Raw genomic sequence first — 20,922 nt, forward strand, 5'->3', positions numbered from 1 at the left:
ACGAGAAGCTAGAAAGCCTATTTTATAGCAATGAATATGCCACACAAGTGAAATGTCACTTTTTCGAGAAAAATGAGATTTGTTAATACATTGAGCTAGACCAAGATTGATCTACAGGATATAGCTTACTAAAGCTAAAGGTTTGCCGCAAAGACACACTACAGCGTGATGGTAGGTGTGAGTGAGAAGCACGTGTGTGACCAGCAGACAGAGAAGAGGAAATAAATACAAAAAGAAACCGTGGAGAAAGAGACTCTTAATGGACTTTCTAGCCAAAAGGAATGTTCTAGACGCCCCATCAATGACTTTGAAAAACATCTTCCCTAAAAAGCTGGTCTGTTGGGCGGGTTAGTGAGAGGTGATGCGGGAGCACACAGTATTGTATGCAAAGCTGCACATCATTGGGTTGGCAAAAGACAAGAACCCCTGGAAGGATACGCTTCCTATGTGTGGAGGTAGAGAATAGAAAGTCGAGAAAGTGATCCAGGAAGCTGGCAAGAGAAAGAGCCAAAGGATCGTCAGATTACAAATGCGGTGACACACGATGTAGGACAGTGACAGGTACAAAAGAGGGCAAATGTTTCTCCATGTCTGTTGGACAGACTTCTTTCAAATGGATTTATTAATTTTATTTTAAAATATAGACCTTAGACATCTTTCAGTCCCCAAAACTTACGTTCCATTATGAAACATTTTCTTTCTAAAGAAGTGTTTAGGAGCAGAGAGCAAAAGCTTTACATCTGGGTCTGGACTTGCATAGAATAAAATATCACACGTGAAACATAAAAGAAAAGGAATACCTTTTTCTAGTGCCAGGATCACTCTCTCAGCATAATAGCAAAAAAACGACGATGTAAAAAGTTTTGTTCCACCAACAAGCAAGCAGAAAAACACAAGCGTGCTTAAGCCTATAGATACCGAAGTAGTAGTAGGAGTGGGGTTGTAATGATTAATACGTTCTAGGAAGAAAAAACAATCTATAAGTTCATAGAGGAGCACGCCAAACCAATGCCACCGCTACCGTTCTCCGATACAGGCGCTCTGTTGAGACTCCTCACCAATATCCACAAAGAGTGCAACTTCGTTCAAATTCAACTTTGATGGAAATTTCTTTAATATAGGCAAGCTTAGTGTATCGCTTTTCGTTTCTCGGTAGTGTGTGGTTGTGTGTGTGTGTGTGGTGTGTGTGTGTGTTGGGGTGTTTTTTTGAAGTTGGAGGGGTATTGTTGATTTGCACAGCTCAACCAAGCACCACCATGGGGTTCTTGTTATAGACAAACACATGACATTGACTGCCCTTGTTGCCTTGATATTTAGAAGAAAAAAAAAAAAAACCAGGAAAAAAAAAAAAAATTAGTTTTTGAAAAAATAAATAATTTAATGTTGACAAAAATCATGGTTGTTTCATTTTAAAGCTTTATCCCAAGACCCTAATTTTACAACCCATGAATCAGGCATCAGCTTTTCTAGATTTTATTTTCTCCCGCGGATGCATATTTAGTATAGAATTTCAAACTAAGGTCTGAACCCAACTTATCTGGACCCTAGAAATAAAATTACGTTGTTTCAATAAAGGCATCAAAGTAAACCCGGCAGACGCGGAAATTCTGACGGCCAAGGGAGCGTCTTGGGATTCAAAAAATGCGATTGTGTGTGAATGTATTTACGTTCTTCTGTTTTTTAAATTCGTATGATTTTTTTTTTTTGATTTTTTTAAAATACATTCATGTTTAGTCTGACGAATAATTTCAATTAGGTACCGTAAAGGGAAACCATTTTAAAAGCATCCTCAAAAGAATGGCTGTACATGGAACGTACTCCGTTTGATTGCAAAGAAAGTGGAACTTTAGGCTTGTAGATCACGACCATTATAGATAAAAGAAATATATATTATTTATAAGTAATTAAGTCATCTAATGCATCAGATCAAATTCCAGCCGAAATAGTAACCGCATAAACTTGGTTTAGTTGCCCGAGCATCCTGGCTCTTTAAGCAAAGAGGAGCGAGGCCGTTTACCTTGTCATTTTGCTTGCCTTTTTGCTCTCATTTAAAAATTTCCGCGTTCACGCTTCATTTTTCCACAAGAGTAGTCTTCTTAGAACGAGTCCATTTCCAATCCAGTTTTAAAGGTTGATGTTTGTTATTATCTAAGAGAACATAACGTGCGACAGCTTCAAAACAGTAGCGGGCCGGCCACTAGAGTCACCAGAGTTGTGGGGAACGGGAATGGCCGGTTAAATATTTCCACACCAGAATGAAGGCATACCGCCGAGAAGCTTTGTTGGTGGCGGTGCAGTACACTAAAAGGGGGTGTTGGTTATGGTGGAGTGCTGGGGGGTTGGATGGGGGAAAAAGAAAAGAGGAAATCAGTCACGTTTTAGAGCAAACCATAACATCTCAATCTTGCATTGATCGCTTTCGGAAGGTAAAAAGACGTTTTCGCGAGCTGTTCAAACCCGACAAAAGGGAAAAATGATAAGTAGTTGATCCCGAGTTTTTCAGTAGTGACCAGCGTTAGACTTTCCACGGCGAGCTAGCCCGTATGTTTGTTCAGACACGGGGGATCGATCGATGAGTAGCGGAATGCGGTGTGGAGGAATCCCACTCCCAAACCAAAAACGAGAGTTCAATTGAAGCAGTTCACTTTCGTCGTTGATTGCGTTCATCAGTGCAGCGTTCACTTTTAAGAGGAAAAACATGTTTTCTCTGCATCTAACGAAAGGTGGGCCTGTGGCTAGGGTTTTTGGCACTAGGATTTCCGGTGTGGCATTGATAAACCTTCCGGTGTGCTCCTGAGATGAAAAGGATGTCGCGTAAGGGAACGTATACCCCGTGATTACCTAACTCCGTTCCCGTTATTTTAACAGCCGTCTCAGAGATTGGCTAATAATGTCCCATCAGCAGCTATCATGCTTGTTGCCATTTCGGGACAAAACGACAAAGCTAAGCGAAAATGTCACCGACTTTCTCCGGCCGCTCAATCCCTATCCGACCTTTCATCATCTGGATTGGAAACCGCCGACCAGCTGAAACGGAAAATGAGACAAGAACTAAATAATTCATGTTATTTTCTCTCTTACACTTCGGATTGTTTTTCGGAAGCAATTTCCCATCACGCAGCGGGCAACATCCTCCTCCTCCTCCTCCTCGCGACCGGCGGGGGATACACGCAGGCAGTTTATGCAACGGCGAGCGAATCGCAGGCGAGAGCGGCGGGAGGGCGGCGTGCGTCAATACGCGTTAGCTATTGGCCGCAAAGTGCCATAAATGACAATGGTGATGCTTCGTGAATTTGCGAAATCCACATCCCCCCTTTTATCCATATCTTCCACGCCATTGGTGAATCGGTTTTATTTAGGAGAAACCTTTACAATGCAGCGACCAATAAGGTTTTGGATCGGATTTAGTGGAAGCCTGTAATATGCATATATGAAAAGCAGAATCTGTGCATTATATTTAAGTCTATGCGACGAATGTTTATGAATGCATGCTTGACAGAGACCCATATCCGTTCTGCCCACCGAGACCGTAAAAAACTATTTTATAACACTGCTAATCGAGATACGTGTCCAGCAGTCTAAGTACTAAAGTATAACATGCCCCACGGTGTCATATAATTAGATGTTAACAGCCATGTTAGAGTCGTTAATCTGCCACTCGTGCTGAAGATGATTGTGAAACCAGAATGGCATGGGCTTAAGCATGATGACGGTTTTGCACTAAAAGGTTATTGTGTTGCAAGGCAGCAGTGATGCAACAGAATTAAAAAAGAAAAGAAAAGAAAAAAAAGTGAAAAGAAAAGAAAAGAAAAGAAAAGAAAAGAAAAGAAAAGAAAAGAAAAGAAAAGTCAAGAAAAGAAAAGAAAAGTCAAGAAAAGAAAAACATCTGGAGGCTCCAGTCTCGACCATGCGTTCTTGAGCGCTGTCCACTCGCAGGTGCTGAAGGAGATGGTGCTGGAAAGAATAGCTCCACCACAAACCAGACTGAGAATCATACTGCATACTGCAAAAAAAAAAAAAAGTTAATATTCTACAAAAATTTGAAATTGGTGACCTAACGTATAATTTCCCTTTAAACTTCGTATACAGTTGATTAAATATGTTCATGGAAATAAATAGTATATAAAAGAACGTATATGTACCCTACTGTATGTGAGTGCAGAATTAATCATAACGCTTAATTCTATATAAAAATAAATAATAAGACTGTTGGATTCATATTTAATGAGTATTTAAATGTCCAAATTAATTATTTAAAACAAATAATAATAATAATATGATATATCCATTAAACATTAATCCAAAGTGATTATTTAAATCAAACTTATCATCCAGGAATCTGTGTGATAGCGGGTACGCTTTAAATTGTAAATAAATGTAAGTTTCATAACTCACCCTCTCTCCAGAACACACGGTGGCAGGTGAAAATCTAAATGCTGAGCCCTTAGCCGTAGGCGAATTGGCGGATTTACTATGGCGAAGACTTCGCTCATTAATATTCATTTCGCCGTGCTGACGTCAGCTCGCCGAGTTCTCGAAGCGTTTGCTGACGTAACTCATGTAACATTCTACGAGCCAAGCCTTCCTCGCTAAAGCGGGGATTCGACAAATCACAAACGCCTACCTTACAACGTCAGTGTTTTAACAAATCAGATCGGCATACTGGCCGAACGTCACGTTGCGTAATTAATATTCATGCAGTAAGGCCTTCGCCGTAGTAGGAATCGTGGGATGGGATTTGGGACACTGGGGAACATGGCGGCTGCCTTGGAAAAATGAATTGGAAGTAGATAACGAAGATTATTATTCTCTCTGCTCAATGTCAGGAGAGAGGTAAAGAAGAAAGTGGATACGTTTCTAAGAGGAGCATAATGCATCTGCGTTGTCGAGATCTGCGATTTCTCTTATCAGGTGACACTGTCCTATAAGAGAGATTCATCCTGCTGTCATCGCATACTATAATGTGCTCTCTATTATTTTGTTTCAAGCATGATATTAATAAGGTGTGAGGCTTGATTAACATGTACACGCTAACCCTTACAGTAGGATTAATACAGTGTTGGTATCATAATCTGATAGGTAGCATTATTTTGTCAGAACACCCGTTGCATTGGGCTCGTACTCGTTGATTTTTGACGTTTTATTCTTGGACAACTTTCTAGCAGTATTTTTTCAGCTGTCGAACTGATTTTATATCAGCCTCATCTGAGTGTGGAGTTTTATTAATGTTTTATATGTAGCGTTACGTGCGTAACCTGCGCATGACTACTAGAGCTTATCTCAGAACCTCATTCATTTAATATTAACGCTGGAAAATTGGTATTAACCCAATAAACGCAGGCTAAATAAAACCTGTAAATGTACAACTAATTGTTATACCTACTACCATAAAAACACTTCTGCATGACCGATAATTCAAATGAGCCTCAAACTCTGAGGATGTAGCGAAATATGTTGCGATTGAGTTTAAATGGCAAGAGCGCGCCAAGGGTTCACAGTCTTACCTGAGCAGGGACAGCCAATCAGAAGCCTGCTATCAGGGTGTGACTGAACCAACTAATTTAAATATTTAGATTACGTGCTGACTCTCGATCGGTGCGTTCCAAAACGGAATATCGCCCTTCAAAGGGAGTGAAAACAATCATGACCGCCATATTGAAGGGTCGTTCCAAACCGAATTCAATTAAATTCAGTTCAAGTTTATTTGTAAAGCGCTTTTACCATACAAATCGTTGCAAAGCAGCTTTACAGAAAAGTAATTTTCTACAATATTTAGTAGTAGCTTATCAGTGGTGACTTGTCAGTTTATGTGCATACGGCAGAAATGTACGGAAAAACTCAATTAACTACGTAATCAAACAGACGATGAACACTGTTAACAGCAATTATTTATATGATGCAATCAAACTTATAGCAAAATGTGGTAGTTCTGTATGTTGCTTCAAGGTTTGCATCATCTGAGGTCCTCTGAGGGGTTGGGCATCATCTGTTCTCAGGTGTTCTGGATCCAGACTGGAGCTTGTGTAAAAGTTTGCATTGTTCGTGGCTAGTAAACAAATAGAGACATAATTAGCTAGCTGCTGTTCCAACCAAGTAAAATATAATTAGTTTAACCTCAAGCTAAAGAGTAATAATGCGATTTGTGATCAGATATAACTGCAATCCAAAATGATGAGATGTATTATTTGAACTGGCCCCCTTCAATGGCCCCTTCGGAATGCTAGGATTTCTCAAGGGGTACACCTGGGGCCAAGTTCAAGCTCAAACCAGTGTGCACCCTATTTGGTTTTGGCGACGGTTTCGTCCCGGTTTGAACAACATGTTTCCAATGGTGTGCAGTGGGGTTTGAGATGCGTTTTCTTTTGTTTGGTGGGTGTGTCAAACATGTCAGCCCAATCAGCTGCAACATGTATATAAACCACATAATTAACATCAAAATAAATTCACAAAAGCAACTATATTGTTTGCACATGTTTATTTACATTAAAGGCAAAATAACTTAAATAATAAGAGACACAAGTATAGATCTGGAACTTCTTTAAGTCTGTGTAAATATCATTTAGTAATGTCTTCTGGCCGCAGTTTCTTTTCCTTTCGCTAAGGTAAGTTGTGCAAATACTGATTAATGTAATATAAATATACAATAGATATTTTTATATATTTTGCTATTGTATTGTGAGAGTACACTTTCATACACTTTTTTTTTTTTATACCCCTCTGATTATATAATGGTAAATAATACAATATCATAGCTCAATTCAACAGTGATCGCTTATAATGATAAAGCCTAATACTGCACAATAAAAAATAATAAGTTCACATAGAGATCTCGGAGGTAAGAAGTGGATTATCCTTCACCTGAAATGTTGAATCACAATAATTATAGGAACCACAGTTTCCACAAATCCCTCCACTTGGATTGGGATGTTCTCTATTTATGTCTAGACGGCAGCGGCAGTGACTGGAACATCGCGCATATTTTACAGTATTAATGCATTTATACAGATTTAATCAGCTCAGCGAAAATTCCCTCAAAAAGGACACAAAGAACTGGCGCTTCACAGCTTGCCATAGTTGCCACTCTTGTCCTTGCGTTCATCAGAACAGGGTGTTCAATGCACCACCTTTCCGGTGTAAAAACATTTTGCACTGTTTTGTGTCGGGGCTGAACGTGGCGCCCTGATGGACACTTTGGGGTCTCCCATGAGCGCTTTGCGCATATTCTTTGCATGACTAGACTGGCACCTCCATATGTGACAAGCGGTGGTTTTTATTGTGATTATGATTATGATGCAGAAGGGCACTTCGTAGAAACAGTTGTTTGGGGTCCCCTACATCCGGCTTCAACCTCCTTCAAGCTCGCTCACTACCGGAGGGTAAACTCCTTTGAAGGATTAGGGCAAAGGGTGTGGCCCTTCTGAATGGAACGCAAGGTCGGTGCGTGACATCCACAGCCATCCCTCAATCTTCACATCTGTCATCTACTGTTTAGCTTCCCCATCTTCCCGAGAGTCTCTCCTCCTTGTGCATACGCAGAAATGTACGGAAACCGCAATACACTACGTAATCAAACAGACGATGAACACTGTTTAACAGCAATTATTATATGATCAATCAAAAGTATAGAAAATGGGGTAGTTTCAGATTGCTTCAAGCGTTGCTCATCTGAGGGTACTCGAGGGGTCGGGTTGGCATAATCTGTTTCTCAGGTTGTCTGTGATCCAGGACTGGAGCTTGTGTTAAAAAGTTTGCTTGTTCGTGGCGAAACAAATAGAGACATAATTAGCTAGCTGCTGTTCCACCAAGAAAATTAAAGTTTAACCCAAGCTAAAGAGTAATATGGCGCATTTGTCAGATATAAACTCAATCCAAAATGATGAGATGTATTATTTGAACTGGCCTTCAAGGGCCCTTACGGAAATGAGGATTTCGAAGGGTACACCTGGGGCAAGTTCAAGCTCAAAACCATGTGCACCGTTTTGCGACGGTTTCCGGTTTGAACACAACATGTGTTTCCAATGGTGTGCAGTGGGGTTTGGATGCGTTTTCTTTGGTTTGGTGGGTGTGTCAAACATGTCAGCCCAATCAGCTGCAACATGTATATAAACACATAATTAACATCAAAATAAATTCACAAAAGCAAAAACTATATGTGTGCACTGTTTCTGTACATTAAAGGAACAAATCACTTAAATAATAAGAGCACAAGTATAGATCTGGAACTTCTTTAAGGTCTGTGTAAAAGATCATTTCGTAATATCTTTGGCCCCATTCCTTTATAAGAATGGTGTGCGAAATATGCTTATGTAATATAAATATACAATGATATTTATATATTTTGCTATGTATTGTGGGAGTGGACACTTTCATACCCACTTTTTTTTTATACCCCTCGGATCTATATAATGGTAAAATAATACCAATAGCATAGATCAACAACAGTGATCGTTTATATGATAAGCCTGTAATAATCACAATAAAACTAATAAGGTCATATAGATCTCGGAGGTGGTAAGAAGTGGATTATCTTCACCTGAAATGTTGGGAAATCACATTATTAGGAAAACAAGTTTCCACAAATCCCTTTCACTGGAGTGGGATGTTCTCTTTATTATCGACGGCAAGGGCAGTGACTGTAACATCGAGCATATTTCTACAGTATTTAACATTTATAAGATTTATCGGCTCCCGAAATTCTTCAAAAAGAACACAAAGAAATGGCCTTCTCAGAGGCCTAGTGCCACTCTTGCGTCATCAGAACAGGGTGTTCAATGCTGTAACGTTTCCGTGTAAAAAAACATTTTGCACTGTTTTTGTCCGGGGCTGAACGCGGCCCTGATGATGGACACTTGGGGCTCCCATGAGGCGCTGCGCAGATTCTTTGCATGGCGACCTGCACCTCACGTCGGACACGTGATTATTATGCAGAAGGGCCACTTCTAGAACACAGTTGTTTGGTCCCCCTACACCTTCAGCCCTTCGAAGCTCTCACTCCGGAGGGGGTGGCTTCCTTTGAAGGGATTAGGGCATGGGGTGTGCCCTTCTGAATGGAGCGCTGAGGTCTGCTTGACGTGTGCCATCCATCCATCAAATCACTTAACATTCTGTCATCTCACCACTGTTTATCTATTTTATGGTCCGCCTTGAGGCTACTCAAGAGGAGGTTGAAATTAGATGGTGCCGGCTGACTTTGTATGTAATACCACCCTGACAAGCACAGAGACCCTGAGCTTAAAAGAGGCAGGCTGAGCAGCTCTTCACCTATGATACACCAGGCATATGAGGGTAATTGTTTGTACTGTCCCAAGGAATAATATGACAATGTCCAGTACACAGATTAAAGGCTTTTTTTTTTCATGAAAGGCCAAATAACCATAAAATCTTGGAGTATCAGTATATAATGTATGATTTTCTGAGGCAGAAAATTGGTTGTACACAATTGTCTACATACCTGTTTCAGTTGTCTGACTGATAGTTCATAGTTTTTGTAATTTGTAAATAAATAAAACAACCTTTTAGTATAATTTTAAAAATTAAGGTCATAGTATATGTCATTTTTTGCTTTGAAATGTTTAATGTTTTATTGCCATTACATTTATTTTTGCACCTCAGTAATACAAATTTATAAGTTTTCATCATAAAACTAAGCTTTTAATTTTTTTTTTTTTAATAAGGCATAGTATTGGCAGAACTTAATGGTCATATAAATAACAATATCTGCACCAAATTGCATATTTTTTGCTCAGTTTGTGTCTGAATAAAATCAAGGTTTCTTCGAGTAGGACCTCGACACTCTCACTATATACTGGACTGCAAAACCTAAAGGCTAATTTTTGAAATTGAGATTTATACATCATAATTTTTATTTATGCACAAATAAATGAAGCTTTCCATTGATGTATGGATTGTTTGTGATATGACAATATTTGACCCAGATATAACTATTTGAAAATCTGGAATCTGAGGGTGCAAAAAAATCAAAATATTCAGAAAAAATTGCCTTTAAGTTGTCCAACTGAGTCTTAGCAATGTATATTAATATATCAAAACTTAATTTTTGATATTTAGGTATGAAAATTTACAAAATCTTTTCATGGAACATGGTCTTAACGAATATCTAATGATTTGCGCATAAAAGATTATTTGACCCATACAAATGGTATGTTGTTATTGCTACAAATATACCCCCAGGTTTTCTGCTCACAAGGTCAATATCTACTTATTGGCTATAAAGCGATATAAAACACATAGCCGTTTTGTTTCGAATATTTGGTCTAAAAGTTCAAAATAGAAACGTCAATTTTTCAAACTAAATCATACTAATAACAAACACTAGGATTTCATATCTGGCTTTAGTTACAAAACAATTTATGTAAGATTTTCCATTTATGGTGGAATTTTATGGTGACCACAAATAAAGCAAGCCATGCAAGATTTGATTGTTTTTAAATTTTGGTTAAAGTTGTATTAGTAAAACTATTTTTTTATTCACATGCTTGTGCACTATTCTATGCTGTTTTGTTGTATGAATAATGTGATTTCACAGTAGAAGTGTTTGAAAATGGAAATATTGCTGTATTGTAGTCCAAGTAATTAGAGATATTGATAGATATAACACTTTAGTTATGGGGGACCAATTCTCACTATTAACTAGTTATTATCATATTAGCCATTTATTTGTGCTTATATAGCACCATATTCTGAATGACGCATATTCTACATCCCTAATACTACCAAAAACCTAAACTTAACAACGACCTTACTAACTATTTTGTGGCAAAGTCACAGTTAATGGTTTGTTAATAGTAAGCATTGGACCTTGTAATAAAGTGTGACGGAGATTTTGCCTTTATTTGACTTTCATTATTTGACCTCTGCTTAGTTCTCAGTGAACCACAATCCCCGAGCCATATATGACATATTTTGGAAAGAAAGGCCTAGAGGTGGAAGGTTGGGGAGTTAGTTTGATCTTCTGCATCGACAGTGGTGTTTATGCTAACTAATATTATGTATTACTGTGTGGTGCACATTTCTCGTCTGCTTGCCTTGATCCCTGATATCTGTAGGTGGTGGAAAGGAATGAGAACCCCCGCAGAGATCAGGGAGGAATAATGCACCGGTTTGCAGAAGAGAGAGAGATGAGAGGAGACTCCAACAGAGAAACAAACCCCTAAGGTGGACATTCCAGACTAGAATGACAAACGGGAGAAATGACAAGATCTGGTTTTTTAATTTTCCCAAAATGAAGCTTTATTTCACTGAATCTCTCAGTTTTTGTTGTGCTCCAACTGATGTAAGTTTCAAAAGATTCAATATTGCCAATTTGTTTATAGACCAGATAAGTTGCAGTCAGATCTTTGCTTTTTTGCTGAGGGGGTGTGATTGAGGACTGCTTTCTTGATTGGTTTTTTGGTCTTTCCTCCCTCTTTTTGTAAACCTGTTTGCACTAACAGTTTTGCACATTGTAATTTATCAGGAACATTTGTAACACAGGGTCTTTAAAAAACAGTGTTCAATCAGGTTTGATCAAATTTAAGAGGCCATAAAATACTTCAGTATCTTTTGGAAGGTCTTACTTTGTGGATGGAAAAACTGGAATCATGAGACAGTCTGCTTCTGAATGTTTCAGAGCAGTTTAATGTTAGTGTATACCACGCATTTGTGAGAAGTAAATTCGTATGATCTACTAATGATTAAATAGAATACTGCAGGAATTATGTAGGTTTGAAGACCAAAACCATGAACAGTGGTTTTAGCCCTTCCAGGTCAATACGTTTTTTTTGATTGGATAAATTCCTGAAATAACTTCTATTGACATAACCTTAAGATATTTTTAAATTTTATTCTGCAACATCAAATACATCAACAAAGCTTTTTTTGTCTGATCAAAAGTGGCTAGAACTACTGATCTAGTTGTGTTTAAAATCACACTCTTACAAACTATTCTAACTCAAACTTTCAGGGAAAATTTTTTTTTTTTTTAATGAAGACTGAAAGTTGTCTGAAGCTAAGTGGTGGTGATGCGGCCATGTTGTTGCTTATTTAGCTTTTTATTTCTGCTTATTGTATTTAGTTTTCAAAATTCAATTTGGGTTCATTTGTGAAGATTTTGATGATGACAAAAACCAAAAAAAATCTGATGCTGACTTCTGGGTCTGCATGCAAAAATATGTCATCAGTGCAGCATACTGTTGGGTTTGTTCTGAACAGACATACAGTATTACATTTATTTGTACAGGTCCTAAAAAGATCTTAAATTTCATTAAAAAAAAAAAACTGCAGAAACCATGCTCATTTCATATCACAGAATTGGTTAGAATATATTTTTTTACTCATCATTTTGTCTGTTTTCATTCAGGGGACAATAAGTGTTGGCATAGATGCGACAGACCTCTTCGACCGATATGAAGAGGACTTTGAGGATGCACCAGGAGGAGGTTTTCCCCACATTGATATTATTAACAGGATGCATATTTCCCAATCCATTGAGGTCAGTATGTACAATTGAGCATAATTTGATGTCGTTATATCCCTTATGGAAGCCCATTCCGCCACTGAATAAAAAATAAAAGATAATTGCAACTTTATTTCTCTCTCACACTTCTGATGTTTTTTGCTAGAGTTTGCTATATTGCGAGTTATCAAGTCAGAATTGTGTGAGAAATACAATTCTGTTTGACAATTCTGTCCCTCCCACCCACAACTCCTGCCAGCACCGAGACTTGAACCTGCGACCTTCTGGTTACAAGTCCAACTCTCTAACCTTTAGGCCACAGCTGCCCCCACAGTGTAATCGTTGGGGCTTGGTCCTGCGACCTTCTGGTTACAAGTCCAACTCTCTTCTGACTTTTTTCTCACAATCGCATGATTAGAAAGTCCTCAATTGCACGTCATAAATTCAGAGTTGTGAAATATAAACAATCCTGTTTAACAAAAAGTCAGTTTTCTTTTCTTTAGAACTTGACCCTGTAACTGAGGGGCAGATTTTTACCCGGAACTTTATTTAGATCCTGGTTCCTTCGGTGGCGATCACACTGAGTAGGCGCACCGGCCCAAAGTCCCTAGTTCCTGGGAAAAGTTTCCTCTGCTTGGGAAAACAGGGCTTTCTATCTCAATTCTGAGTACAACACAATTTATATCACTAAGAGAAATTGTCAGAATTGCGAGATGTAAACTTGCATTGCGAGAGAAAAAGTCAGAATTGTTAGATAAAAAGTCGCAATTACTTTTTAAAAAATTATGTTTATGGTTTGTCAGGCGCCCCTAACCACTTCAGATACTGCTGTCCTCTCTGGATCTCTCTCAACGCGTAATGGCAATGGAGGAGGAAATATAAACCTTTGTGTGAGGCGTGTGACCTCAGCAAGAGGCTGGGGGAGAGGTGAAACTCTTTCCAACATACCTGATTTTTTTTTTTTTTTTGGGGGGGGGGGGTGGTATGGTTCTGATGTTCCTGTTTGTTTGTGTGTCTTAAGCTGGAGTTTGCTGCAGGGGACATAAGAGGACCTTTATTTGGGATGAAAGTGTTCCGTAACGTAACTGCACGCTGGTAGGTGTCCATCTGTGTGTGATGAGGCTGATTTGTGTTTCTCTTTTCTGTGAATCTCATATCAGTTTTGTCACCTAGCTTTGTGACTGCCCAGTGGGGATTACAGTTCTCCTCACATGGTTGTGCGGCCAGTGCTACTACAATGATGGCCCGCCACCTGGACCAGAACACTATGGGTTTACCTGCAGTGGCGCTGGGGAAGCCAGTCTGCCATGACCACCAGCATTGTCAGGGACACCAAAACAAGCCACTTCACCCTGGCCCTGCAGGTGAAACCTTGCAGGGGTACACTGATGATGGGTAATTTGTTTAGTTCAAAACAAAGTAATGCTTTAAGAATGCTATCCATCTCTTCTTATTCCTGCTCCTCAGCTAGGTGTTCCTCATTCCTACCTGATGATGAGCTATCAGTACAAATTCCAGGATGAAGACCAGACTAAGGTCAAAGGTTCTATCAAGTATGTGTTTTACCTACAGCTTACAATATAGATGGCCAATCTATACACATTACCATGTGTATAGATTTTTTGAAAGAAGTATCATACACTCATCAAGCCTGCATTTATTTGATCAAAAAAACAGTAATATTGTGAAAAATATTTTACAAATTTAACTGTTTTCTGTTTGAATAAATATTAGAATGTAATTTATTCCTGTGATACAAAGCTGAATTTCAGCATCATTAATCCAGTCAACTCCTTCAGAAATCATTCTAATATGCTGATTTTGCTGCTCAAGAAATATGTTCTTATTTATATAAAAAAAAATTCTGCTGCTTAATATTTTTGTGGAAACTATGGTACTTTTTTTCAGGATTTTTTGTTGAATAAAATGTTCAAAAAGAACGGCATTTATTTGAATATAAGTTTTGTAACATCATAAAAATGTCACTTTTGATTATTTTAATGCATTTACACACACACACACACACACACACACAAAGTACTTTAAAAATTGAAACTGAAAAGTACTTTAAATCATTTTAAAGTTTATATTAAAATAAATATGCAATGTATTGCCCAGCCCCAGTTTCAAGTAAAAACATCTACTCTGACAACTCATAGTCTTTGTTTTCAACAGGACTGGGTTCTTTGGCACCGTGGTTGAATACGGTGCAGAGCGCAAGATCAGTCGCCACAGTGTTCTGGCTGCAACCGTCAGCATTGGTGTACCCCAAGGAGTCTCCCTCAAAATCAGGTTAGGACTGACCTGAGCTTACCCGCAATAAACACAGCTCAGCAGAACATCAAACTAACCAACTCCGGCTGCTCGTGGGTGGTCTATTTATGACAGTCATTTTCTTCTCTCTACAGGTTAAACAGAGCTAGTCAAACCTACCTCTTCCCTATTCACCTGACAGACCAGATTTTACCCAGCGCTGTGTTTTATGCCACTGTGGGCCCGCTGGCCATCTACTTAGCTGTCCAGAAGCTTATTATTATGCCTTATGTACGAGCCCAGAAGGAACAGTGAGTTATTATCCACAATTACTGTCCTGAAACCGCCCATTTTCCTGAAAACCCGTCTTTTACGTTACCTCAGTTTTCTCTGATGATGAAGGGCCCTGGCTCTTTGGTTGTTTACAGGGAGTTGGAGAAACAGAAGGAGGATTCTGCTTCAGAAATTGCTCGCAGGAAGCAAGAAGCTGAAGCTTCCGTGAGTAAAATAAATACATAGACAACAATGACTGTCTCCCTCTTGCCAACACAAACAGCCATTTATCAGCACAGATATGTTTTCTTGTGTTATCATTTTTTTGGATTTCAGGTTTTGCTGATGCAAGAGTCAGTCAAGAGAATTATAGATGCTGAGGAATCTAAAATGGGTTTGTGAAATGCACTATTATGTTTGTTTTTTTAACAATTTCAAGATACAACTTAAGCTCTACGGACAGCATCTGTGTGATATACTGGCAATTACCACAAATCATTTTAAAAACAAAAGTGCACGCTCATCTGCTGCTTTAAATTCTCGAGCACTTTACAGCAGGATGGATTCTGATTGGCTGTCAATTTTTTTATCGTTCATCAGCTGGAGAAAAATCATTTTGAAAGTGATTCCAACGATATCGTTTCTCTTTGTCTTTATCGTTATAGTTGTGGTGTGGACTTTTCTGTTCTTTAATATTGAGAATGATTTTTAGAACTATATCTTTATCATTATCTTTATAGTTATCGTCCTTGGAGTGAACAGGCCTTAATGCAAGTGTGTATATAAGAAAATATTTAAGAATATAAAAATAGCCAGTATATCCGTACTAGGGATATGCCGGTATCAAATTTTCATGTTGCGATTAATTGCTAATGCTTTTATCACGGTAATTTATTTAAAAAAAAATGGTCATAATACAGTATAACAGGTTTAATAACTTTTTTTCTTATAACAAAAATAACTATACAATAAAGCAATACAGAAAAATATATAAAGTTCAAAGTTTTACACAGATTAAAGTGCAAAAGAACTATAAAGAACAATAGTTATCACTTTACAATAAGATCTCATTAGTTAACCTTAGTTAATGCATTAATATTCACAATGAGCAATAGCTACATTTGTTACAGAAGTTATTAATCTTTGTTAAAAATACAAGTCTTAGTTCATGTTAGCTCATTAAATAACACAGTGGCAACTTTCGATTTTAACACTGTGTTATTAAATATTGGAATACCTAAGATTAATGTAAGTTCAGAAGAATTTTTCATTAGCAGTTTATGTTAACTAATGAATTAACTAATGTTAACTAATGAAGCCCTAATGTAAAGTGTGAATAAACAATAAAGAATCAAAACACTTTCAAACAATATCTAGGGCATGTTGAAAGTGAAAGTGACGTGACATACAGCCAAGTATGGTGACCCATACTCAGAATTCGTGATCTGCATTTAACCCATCCAAAGTGCACACACACACACACACACTGTGAACACACACCCAGAGCAGTGGGCAGCCATTTATACTGCGGCGCCCGGGGAGCAGTTGGGTGTTCGGTGCCTTGCTCAAGGGCACCTCAGTCTGGTATTGCCAGCCTGAGACTCGAACCCACAACCTTAGGGTTAGGAGTCAAACTCTCTAACCACTAGGCCACGACTTCCCCCCGTTGTAGTCCAGATTAAAATATAAAAAAAGTTTGAAAATAAATAGCACTGTAAACAGTATTTGGCACTGTGATGCACACCACAGCAAATCCACAAATCTGAATGGCTATTTAAATACATTTAGAAAGTAGCGCAGCTGCTTTATTTATGGGGTTTCCAGGATCGTCTGCATTTTCTGCAGTTTAGCGCCATCTGCTGTCAGAGAGTGAATGTGCTTTCATTCGGCGTCTCTCACTAGAAATCAGTGGTTAAGTTATATTTACAACACCGTTCCAGAACAGTTCAAACCAAATATTCAGATGTGTGCAGTGCATTTTATGGAGGATGAGGACTGTTTCCTGAACCAGTAGTCTACAATGCTTCTGTGCACAAAGGCTGTTTCTATAAAGTGGGGCAATTCCAACTTTGCATGGACAGTCTGGCGCTTCACAGCCTTTAAGTACGTTTACATATTTAAAGAATTCGCCAATGATGATTCAAACGCGAGTTTTGAGCAGTGTAGAGTAGTTCTTGTTGTTTGTCGTTTCTCCGATAACAAATGCAGACATGATTTTATGTTTACGTGGCGCGATAGGCAATGCAACACATGAAAAGACAGTGTAAGTCATTATAATCAGTAATTATGTCCCCACTGGATGCTAAAAATGGCTCGTTTGTAATGAGTTTTATTGGTTTAGTCGCGTCGTGCCGGGACACGGCATCACAGTGGCATCACAGTTTGGTAAGGGGTGAACATTTCCTTCACACACTTGAGGTATTTGGCCAATCACAACACACTGGATAGCAGGCCATTCAGCATACACCTCGCTTTTCAGAATGATGAGCTTTGTAAAAATTTACGCATTTCAGAAGGCGGGGCATAGAGGAGAAACAATAATGTACTGTATGTGGAAAACAATGTGTAATTTCATTACACTAAATACACAAAATAATGTTCTTTTTAGCAACATCATATGACCCCTTACAGTGTGCCGTTTCCTGAATGATCCACGACTTTCTTTTTTGTGAAGGTTGTTCATGAGTCCCTTGTTGGTCCTGAGCAGTTCCTGAAAAATCCTCCAGCTCCTGCACATTTTTTGGTTTTCCAACAATTTCTGCCTTTTTGAACCCTTTCCAACAGTGACTGTTTGATTTTGAGATCCATCTTTTCAGATGGAGGACAATTGAGGGACTCATACATAACTATTATATAAGATGAAAACATTTATTGATGCTCAAGAAGGAAACACAATGCATTAAGAGCCAGAGGGTGTAAACTTTTGAACCGTATGAGGATGTGTGAATTTTTCTTAATTTGTTTAAAGATCATATTTTTTCATTTGGTACTGGACTTAAGAAGCTACATAAATATTTACATTTTTTCCCAGAAGACAAAACAAGTACAATTTATCCTGATCATCCAATTCAAAAAGTTTACACCCCCCAGCTCTTAATGCATTGTGTGAGCAGTTGAACTGCTTAGGACCAACAAGGGACTCATGAACAACTATCACAAAACAGAAAGACAGTCGTTGATCATCCAGGAAACCACACATAGTATTACAATTCAAGGGTATGAAAACTTTTGAATGGGGTCATTTTTATAAATTCAGTTATTGTTTTGTCTTGTGGAGAATATATAAACATCTGTTATGTGAAATAGCTTATTCAGGACAGTATTAAATAAACAATAACATGCAATCTTCATGACCCTCTTATTTTGTTAAAATGATTAACATGTTGCATATTCTGCAAGGGGCATGCAAATTTATGAAATTTAATTTACACTTTGTTGTCCCTACTGCTTAAAATTAAGCATTCGTTTTAAATTGGCAATGTGTTTTATGTGTATTTAATTTTATGTGTTACAATTCATATTTTTTATTCTAGGTCTCATCATTCTAAATGCTTGGTATGGCAAATTTGTGTCAGACAATAGTCAGAAACCTGAGAGAGCAAAGGTCATTGACGTGACCGTCCCGCTTCAGTGCTTAGTGAAAGACTCTAAACTCACTCTTACCGAAGCATCAAAGGTTAGACATGTAAACATCACCTGGTGCTTTACATCAGTGAGCTGCTTCAACTCCTGCCAAGTGCTTTACATTAAATTCTGTCTCATGTTCATCAGGCTGGCTTGCCAGGGTTTTATGATCCGTGTGTCGGAGAGGAAAAGAGCCTAAAGCTGCTGTACCAATTCAGAGGAGCATTGCACCAAGTCTTGTCTGGAGATACAGAGCCTCTTAGGTTACCTAAACAATGTGAGTACTGCGAAAAACAAGTTGTGAATATCATATGGCAAACAAAAATAAAATAAAAATAAATATATATATATATATAATATAATATAATTCTAAATGTTTTAAATGTGTCTAGAAATATGCAATACAATAATTACATAAATATATTTTCTACCAATATATTTTCTGTTTTTTTTTATTATTTCAAAAATATTTACATTTTAAAAATATGTCTTCCTTATATTTCAGTTCATTCACATATGTCATGTCTGAAGAAAAACTGTGAACATAAAACATGCTAGTAGGCTATTTTATCCACATTTGTGTTTTGTATATGAAGGGTGAAAATTGGTGTGTCTTCAAAATATATTTCATTGAGTGTCACTGGTTACAATATTTATTTAGCATATATTTAAAAAAAAAATTGGCTAGAAGAAATAGTATTTTTGCCATATTCAAATGTTAATTCAAAGCTCATTTAAGGAAAGTATGTTTCTCTCTCTCTCTCTCTCTCTCTCTCTCTCTCTCTTTTCATTCAGCTCATAGAATCAGTTCAGAGACATAAGAGTCTACCACACATTGGAAGAAAGAGTTCATTGGACATCAAAGGGACATAAAGGGACAGTCAGACATCAAGTGATCTTCATTTCACGTAGTCACCCGTGTATCACCTTTGTGTTGTCTGTTTCCCTCAAATCCCTTACATATAAAGTGAAGAAGAAAAAAAATGATGTGACATACAGCCAAGTATGGTGACCCATACTCAGAATTCATGCTCTGCATTTAACCCATCCAAAGTGCACACACACAGCAGTGAACACACACACACCGTGAACACACACCCGGAGCAGTGGGCAGCCATTTATGCTGCAGTGCCCGGGGAGCATTTGGGGGTTCGGTGCCTTGCAGACAAACTCTCTAACCACTAGGACACGACTTCCCCATGTATTGTCAATAGGGTTGTTTGGGTCATATTTTGCCTAAGAATGATTTTTGGTTATTGACAATTTGGGAGAAGGGTTTAAATGTACTACCAACAAATCTTAAAAAATAGGCACCACAACCTTTTTTTATGGGATTCATCATTTCATCCTTCAATCTGTAGTCAAGCCACATCAAAGGTAGTTGCACAGTATATTCTCCAAATTTAAAATACTTAATGAAGTCAGCGGCATTATATAGTCAGAGGTCCAGTGAATCGGAAAAAGGACAGGCTGTTGTTTTTATTTGTTTAGCTTGTCGTTCTTAGCATCTGGATGTTTTGCTTTGATAGCAACTTTCCTCATGTTTAGTTTTCTTAAGTTTCACGGATTTGAAATGTCAGCAGCAACGCTCAGATTGAGCTAGTGTAAAACTACAATGCCTTTTGGTTATTGAATGAGAGAGTTTAAGCAGGGTGTGAAAGCTGTATGAAAGTATGTTCAGAGCAATATCATTTTATTTCATATGATCCTGAAATGAACCCACTGAAGCTTTGTGTTATTTAAATGTGCCATGCCCCTTTTAATTTTCTCAATTTTTCATTGTTTTATTCATGCTTTTGTCAGTAATTGGGCAGTGCCTGCGTTATGTTTATTTCTAACTGTCTTTCCTGTTGTAACTTTCATCTGTCGGGCTGTAAGGGGAGAAAACTACATTTCAACAGCAAATTAATTTTGTTTCGCATTTAGAACCGTCAAAAAAATAATAAAGTCTGAATCTCCCAGAATCTTTGGTTAGTGTTAAATACATGAACTGCTGACAGGCCATTGAACCATTCTGGCATCGTCTGATTTGTAATCAGTGTCGTTTTACCCTGCACGTTTTAGTATAGTTCATATTCATGTAAATGGCTTCTTCAAGCCACATTCTGCAACTCTGAAAGAAACTGGTGTTACATTCCTATCTGATGCAAAACCTTACAAATGTGTAAATGTAATGTAGTCAACCTGAAGAGTAATTTAAATAAAAGTGAAGAAACCTACACTTCATCTGATCTGAATGACTGAACACAGCAACATACACATGACATATCAAAAACATTATCCTGAATGTGTGTGGAAACAAGTCAATGTAGTGAACC

The 20,922-nt window shown here is 38.0% G+C and overlaps 1 pseudogene; it reads left to right on the plus strand.

Annotated features, from left to right (window-relative positions):
• Positions 1-4,755: 4,755 nt before the first annotated feature.
• On the plus strand, positions 4,756-20,823 carry LOC109051936 (annotated as a pseudogene).
• Positions 20,824-20,922: the final 99 nt, after the last annotated feature.

The sequence above is a fragment of the Cyprinus carpio genome, chromosome B11, assembly GCF_018340385.1.
Source record: "Cyprinus carpio isolate SPL01 chromosome B11, ASM1834038v1, whole genome shotgun sequence".
Taxonomy (NCBI): domain Eukaryota; kingdom Metazoa; phylum Chordata; class Actinopteri; order Cypriniformes; family Cyprinidae; genus Cyprinus; species Cyprinus carpio.